The sequence below is a fragment of the Microtus pennsylvanicus genome, chromosome 2 (assembly GCF_037038515.1).
Source record: "Microtus pennsylvanicus isolate mMicPen1 chromosome 2, mMicPen1.hap1, whole genome shotgun sequence".
NCBI classification, from domain to species: domain Eukaryota; kingdom Metazoa; phylum Chordata; class Mammalia; order Rodentia; family Cricetidae; genus Microtus; species Microtus pennsylvanicus.
Window position 1 is genome coordinate 105,658,886 of NC_134580.1, and position 6,165 is coordinate 105,665,050.

Genomic DNA, 6,165 nt, shown 5'->3' on the forward strand with positions numbered 1-6,165 from the left:
TTCTGCATAGGAGTGAGTCACAGGAATGGCCCTCGAGTTAATTCACTTCTTCCATCTGCCACAACCAGTCCTTGGACCTGGTAGATCCCTCAGCCCTTCCAGACCTATTCTGCCCTATTGGAGATGATGAGCAGCCAAATAAGTCACCTGCCAAGAGGCGGTCGGGTCAGGGGACATGATCCAGGGCAGGGTGACTTGCAGTAGTAAGTGGAGGATAAGAATCTGGGGATCCAGAGACCCAGGAGCAGGACAGGTGTGAGGTCAGTGCTTGGAGGAAGTGGCACATGAGCTTGGCAGGCAGAAGCTGAGCCTCTCGTCAACACCATCATCATTCATGGCTTAGTGTACCTGGCATGTGTCTCTTACCCCAGCCGTTGGGGACTGTGGACCACCAGACCCTGAATTTCTTGTGAACATCTTGTTTTTCTCTGCGCTGACCAGCCTGCAGCTGCTCTGAGCATGAGACCCTGATGGCAGGGGAGTGGGTTCTGGTGAGGCTGCAGCTGAAAGATCCCGAGAGCTGGGGCGTGGCCAGAGCCCTATATAAACTGCCCCTGAGCACAATAAAGTGGGCATTCTTGTCTCAAGAATGTCCCCATAGCCCCATCTGTCTGCCTATCTGTCTCTGTCTGTGTTTGTATGTTTTTAAATTTTCAGCCGAGTTCCCATAGCGCGGAGCGAGTAGAGCGCGGAAGGGAGCCGGTGTAGTTTTACACTCAGCCACTGTGGATGGATGTCCTGTGTGTGATCCCCGTGACTGTCAACAGAACAGGGAATGGTGACTCAAATTTACCAGGTTGAGGTGGGAGGATGGCTAAAGAGCTGAAGGCCAGCCTGAGCCTCTGAGTAAGAGTCAAAAACAACCAACCAAACACTAAAAGAAAGAAAGAAAGAAAGAAAGAAAGAAAGAAAGAAAGAAAGAAAGAAAGAAGTCACCAATTAAGACTCCCAGAAATCTAAGGCTACAGAGGCCGGATTCTCTGTGGCTAGTGGACACTGAAGTCACCTCCAGTGAGTCTCCTGGGTACTTCTCCCACCTTGCTCTGTGGGTCTTGTCGTGAGTGCTGACAGCTGCTGCCCACTTCACTTCAGTGTGAGGCAGCTTCAGAGAGGAGAGCAGGGTGGTCTGAACGCCAGGGCCTGGTGGGGAGAGAGCTGAACAAGTCTCTGGTTCTCACAGTGCCTTGGAGGTCTCCATCTACAGGTTCCTTGGCTCTCACTGATGCTATTCCCTGGTGAGTCTAGCTATTCAAGCCTGTTCTCTCCTGTTGGGAACTTGAGGGCGGCTTAGGTCTGTCCCAGTGACCTCGACACCCTGAGGCTCTCTTGGCACAGTTCCCTAGGTGGCCAAAGGGTTTTGGTAGGAGCAGAAGACTGGGTTGGTTTTTTGAAGTGAAGCTATAGTAAATGATGTTATTTTCTGGGGGGGAGGGCAATAGTCATCATCCAAATTTATGACAGTATATCAAGAACATGGCTAACAAGGCAAATAACTGTCATATGTCCAGCTAAAAACTTCAGGAATGTTCCAGATCTTCCTCTTCATATTTTCCATCAAGTACATACGGAGCTTTCCTTGGTCTTGGGTCTTGACTGAACCAAGCTCTCAAATCCACCTTATAGGTCAGTTAACATTCTAACTCTGCAGTCAGGGAATGAAGCTGAGAGGGAGGTCACTCTCTTGGGCCAGTTCAGGAACCCAGGTGGTCAGCCACACCCTTTTACCGGCTGCCAGTTCACAAATTCCACTCAACCTCTTGCCTGGCATTACCACCCTGGCCCAGCGGGCAGCCTACAAGATCTGCTTCTCCGTAGAGCCAAACTTTACCTTTTCCTGAGAGCATTCAGATCCCTGGAAGCTTGTGAGACTTCTCTCCATGACCAAGAGAGGAATCAAGTGTCCCTCATCTGAGACTCACCTATAGACGGGCTGGGTTCCTGTGTGCTTGCCGTTACTCATGTGCCACTTAGAGCCTTTGGCATCAGCGAAACCTGTCATAAGCATGACATATCTAGGGTCCCAGTTTCCAGAAAGGCGGGGACCCTTTTGGGATGAGACGTTGGTATGACAAACCACAGACACATCGTTTTATCTCTCCATACCTCAGAGTTCTTATCCCAGTGATGTGAATCTTGACTGTCTCTCAAAAGCCACATGTTGAAGGTTTGGTCACCATCCTCTTGTGTTTGGGGACATAGTGGAGGCTTCCAGAGGTAGAGCCAAATGGACAGAAGGCCCTGAGGGCTATGCCCGTGGGAAAACTGTTCTATAATGGGCTCTGCCCATCATGTGCTATGCCAACACGGACCCTGCCAAAGAGGCAGGCCGACAGATCACCGGGCACTGAAACCTTGGACGTGGTGAGCCAAGGCAAACCTTTTCCCTTATACAGTTGACTGTCCTGGTCCAGTAACAGCACCAGAAAGGGCACAGGCTGGCCTGTGCAATCAAGATCAAGTAAAGATGCGAGAGGCTCCCAGCATCCTTGGCATCTCCCAAGCAGGTGTGGTTCTTCTCATTTGGCATCAGTGCACAGACAGACCTCTTTGGGTCCTCCAGCGAGCCTGGCACTGTGCATGTACCCAATTACCTAAGACAAAGGCGAGAGGTCCCAGCTGGGAGCCCTGGTGTCGCCCCCAGCACCCCAGCTCTTGTCCGCCATCACTGCATGTGGTAGACACGGAACAAAGGCCAATGCACATGGCAGACACAGAACAAAGGCCACTAGATTGTACACTTTAAATCTGTTTTCTCAAATTGTGATTTTTTTAATGTTCTGGGCAGATGCCCACGTGTGCAGGGACACTTAGCCTGGCCAGAGGCGCTTTGTCTCTTTGAAAGGCCTCCATTGTGACCCCATAGTGGCCCCAATTGATTCTGGGAACAAAAGGCCCTTGTGGAGCCCCAAAGGCGTGCTTGCTCCAGCCCACGTCTGGCAGTGCGAACCCTTTGCTGTCTCTTTAAGGCCCGTGCAGGGAAAACTTCAATCCTCTGTTGGGGCTGCTGTGCAAAACCAGGCCGATTCCTGAGGGGTGCCCACGCAGATGCCTTTACCGGGCTCAGCTCCTAGGAAGTGGTCTCTCACAGGCTTGTCTGATTGGACCTACTGTGTGCAGAATGTGATGTCAGAGGCTGGCCTCCAGGGGAAAAGGACTGTATGTGATAAAGCCCCTCCCACACACACTGCCCTTCCTGGGGGATCATCAGAAAGAGAAACAAAGACAGAGAAGTCACAGGCAAGAGTGCCAGCGTCCTGGATAGATGTGGCACATGTTGACTTTTGCTAAGGGCCTGGCCCCGTGCCCACCCTCTCCCATACTGGCCATTCCTAGTTGCCAGCCCCATGGAGTTGTCTCCGGGGCTACAGAAGGCAAGAGAGGAGGGAGTGTATTAACTCACAGCCTCACTGTCAGGTCCAGCCCATGCCAGAGGGTTCCACACAACTTCCCCAAATTTCCAGAAGTCCTTGCCAGTTTGGACACGGCCACCACAGGGACTCCTCTCTGTCACTTCCCGAGACGCTGGCAACAGGCTGCATGAAGATGAGCTGGCTGCAGCTGCCCAGAGCTGGGCCCTGCTCAAGTATGCAGTCATTTTTGTGGATCCTTTTGGCATCTGCCAAACACTGAATGTTCCTGTGAGCTCATGGGAGCTGACCGGGAAGGAGGAGGCCTGAGCAGTGAGCCCTCAGCCCAGCTGTTCCATGGCCCCTCGCGTGAGGTGGAGAGCAGTGGCCCCTCTTTCAGCTGGGCCCACACTTGGTGGATATCCCAGTGGGGACTCTGGCTTGGTCTCTTCTGCCAGTTGGCTGCTTCTTAATCTTTCCTTAGGACCATGGAGGAGACTCTGTTTGTTCTTTGTGATGATGAAATGTTTTTAAAATTTACTTGTTTGTGTGTGTGTGTGTGTGTGTGTGTGTGTGTGTGTGTGAGAGAGAGAGAGAGAGAGAGAGAGAGAGAGAGAGAGAGAGAGATGTGCACATGCAAGCACACACATGTGGAAGATGCTTCTTGCCTTCCCCCTTGCTGAGGCAGAGTTCCTTGCTGTTTCTGCTGCTGCACCGTAAACTCCAGTCTTGCTGGCCCTCTGCTCCTGTCTCCTCCTCCTCTTCCTCCCATCCTGCCATAGGTGTGGCGGGATTGCAGACGTGGACCACTGCTTCTGCCTTTTTTACATGTGTTCCAGGTTGCCAGGCTGTTTTAGCAAGAGCTTTTACCCACAAATCCATGTCCCTCATCCAATTAGCTTTTTTGTTTTTGTTTTGTTTTTTCCGTTAGCGACAGGGCCTCAAGTATCCCAGGCTGGCCTTAAACTCGCTCTGTCACCAAGGATGACTATGAACCTCGGACGTCCTGCCTATCTCTGGTGCTAGGCTCGCAGGAGTGTGCCACAACCCATCGTTTACGTGGTGCTGATGAAGGGACGAGCTCAGGGCTTCAAGCAGGCTAGGCAAGCACTCTACCAGCTGACTTACAGCCACAGCCCCGGGGTTTCAGCTTTAAGACTTCCCAGTTCTTCATCTCCTTTGCAGCGTCCACGGACTGTGGACCCTGGAGACACCCAAGCTGGCACTGGGGTGGTGTAGCAGCAGCTCACAGTAACCAACTTTTCTTGAGCTGATTGAGTCCATCAGTTATGTCCATTCATGTCCCTTGTTTTGGGCCCAACTGGTGTCTGGCATTGTCCCTAACGTCCAACTTCATCCCCCACTACAGTCCTCTGCTCACCACCATCCTGGTCATGAGAAGGTCTCACTGTCACTTTCCTGCATAAGGACAGGGCTTTGTGTGGGTGGTGGTGGCACACGCCTTTGATCCCAGCACTCGGGAGGCAGAGGCAGGCAGATCTCTGTGAGTTCGAGGCCAACTTGGTTTACAGAGTGAGTTCCAGGACAGCTAGGGCTGCATCACAGAGAAAGCCTGTCTTGAAAAACCAAAAAAAAAAGGGGGGGGGACACAGGTCTTTGGTGTCTTGTGGCCTAGGAGAGGAGTCAAGCTAGGGACCCAGGACCAGCAGGACTAGTACAGATTCTTGTGCCACCACTGTGTGGGTCTCAGGGTCCTCACCTATGGAATAACATAGAGGCCATCACCTGTGGCTACCAGGAGGGTAACAGGAGACTGTATATATGAAAGGTGCTTTCAGGGCTGCCTGTCTCCAGGTAATAGTTCAAAAGATGACCAGCAAGATGGCTGGCTATTCAGGTGAGAACTGGGGTGTTCTTAATACCTGACCTAAGGCCAAGCAAGAATGTTTTCTTGCCCTTGGTTAGGATAACACTAAGGTGTTGCCTCAAAAGAGGTTTCCTCTTATCCAAGATCCCAGAACAAATGTGTTGTGTGCCGTGTAGTAGTGAGTCTTAGTCGGCTAGACAGCCTTCATTTGAAAAGAGAATGGAGCCACACACGGGAGCTTGGCTGTTGGTGTAGCTAGCATCTGGTTGGCTCTTCCCAGTAGCTTCTCCACACTGCTCCTCTTGGGTATGGTGGATTCCCCGAAGGGCAGAGCCCAGGAGGTATGGTTGCTCTCAGCAGACCCTCACACCTGCAAACCCTGGGCCCTGGGAGGAGAGAGGAGAAGGCAGAGAGCAGGTTAGAGTAAGCGGTGGGGGAGTGGATCTGGGGGAGGTGTAAACATGCTCACCCTGTTTCTTCAGGGTTCCAACATGGCATTGTGATTCCAATGGGAAAGAAACTTGTAAATTTCAGAAGTAGGGGTCATGTTAATGCAGGAACTCTCAGCTGGTCGAAGTGCCAAGAATAAGTAACTGTTGAATGCTTAGCCCTAAATGGGACATCTCTGTCAACACCCCCACCCCAAGGCTCAGGGAACGGAAGATGACAGAAAAGCTCTTAGAGGCAGAGGATGAGTTTAGCGCTCACGAACTCACTACAGCTAAGACCTGAACAAGAGCCAGCCACCAAGATCAGTCAGCATTCCACCAGGCAGCATGAACCGGATTCAGTGTGCTAAGAGGGCAGGGGCATGAAGGTGGGCGGGGCATGTGTTCAGAGTGGAAGGGAGGAGTTGGGGGTGGATGTGATGAAGATACATTGTATACATGTGTGAAACTGTCAAAGAATAAATAAAAGATTAAGAAAAGAAACTGCAAAGATTTACAGGCCCAGGATAGAAAGCATGAATTATGTTAGAACCATCCTCAA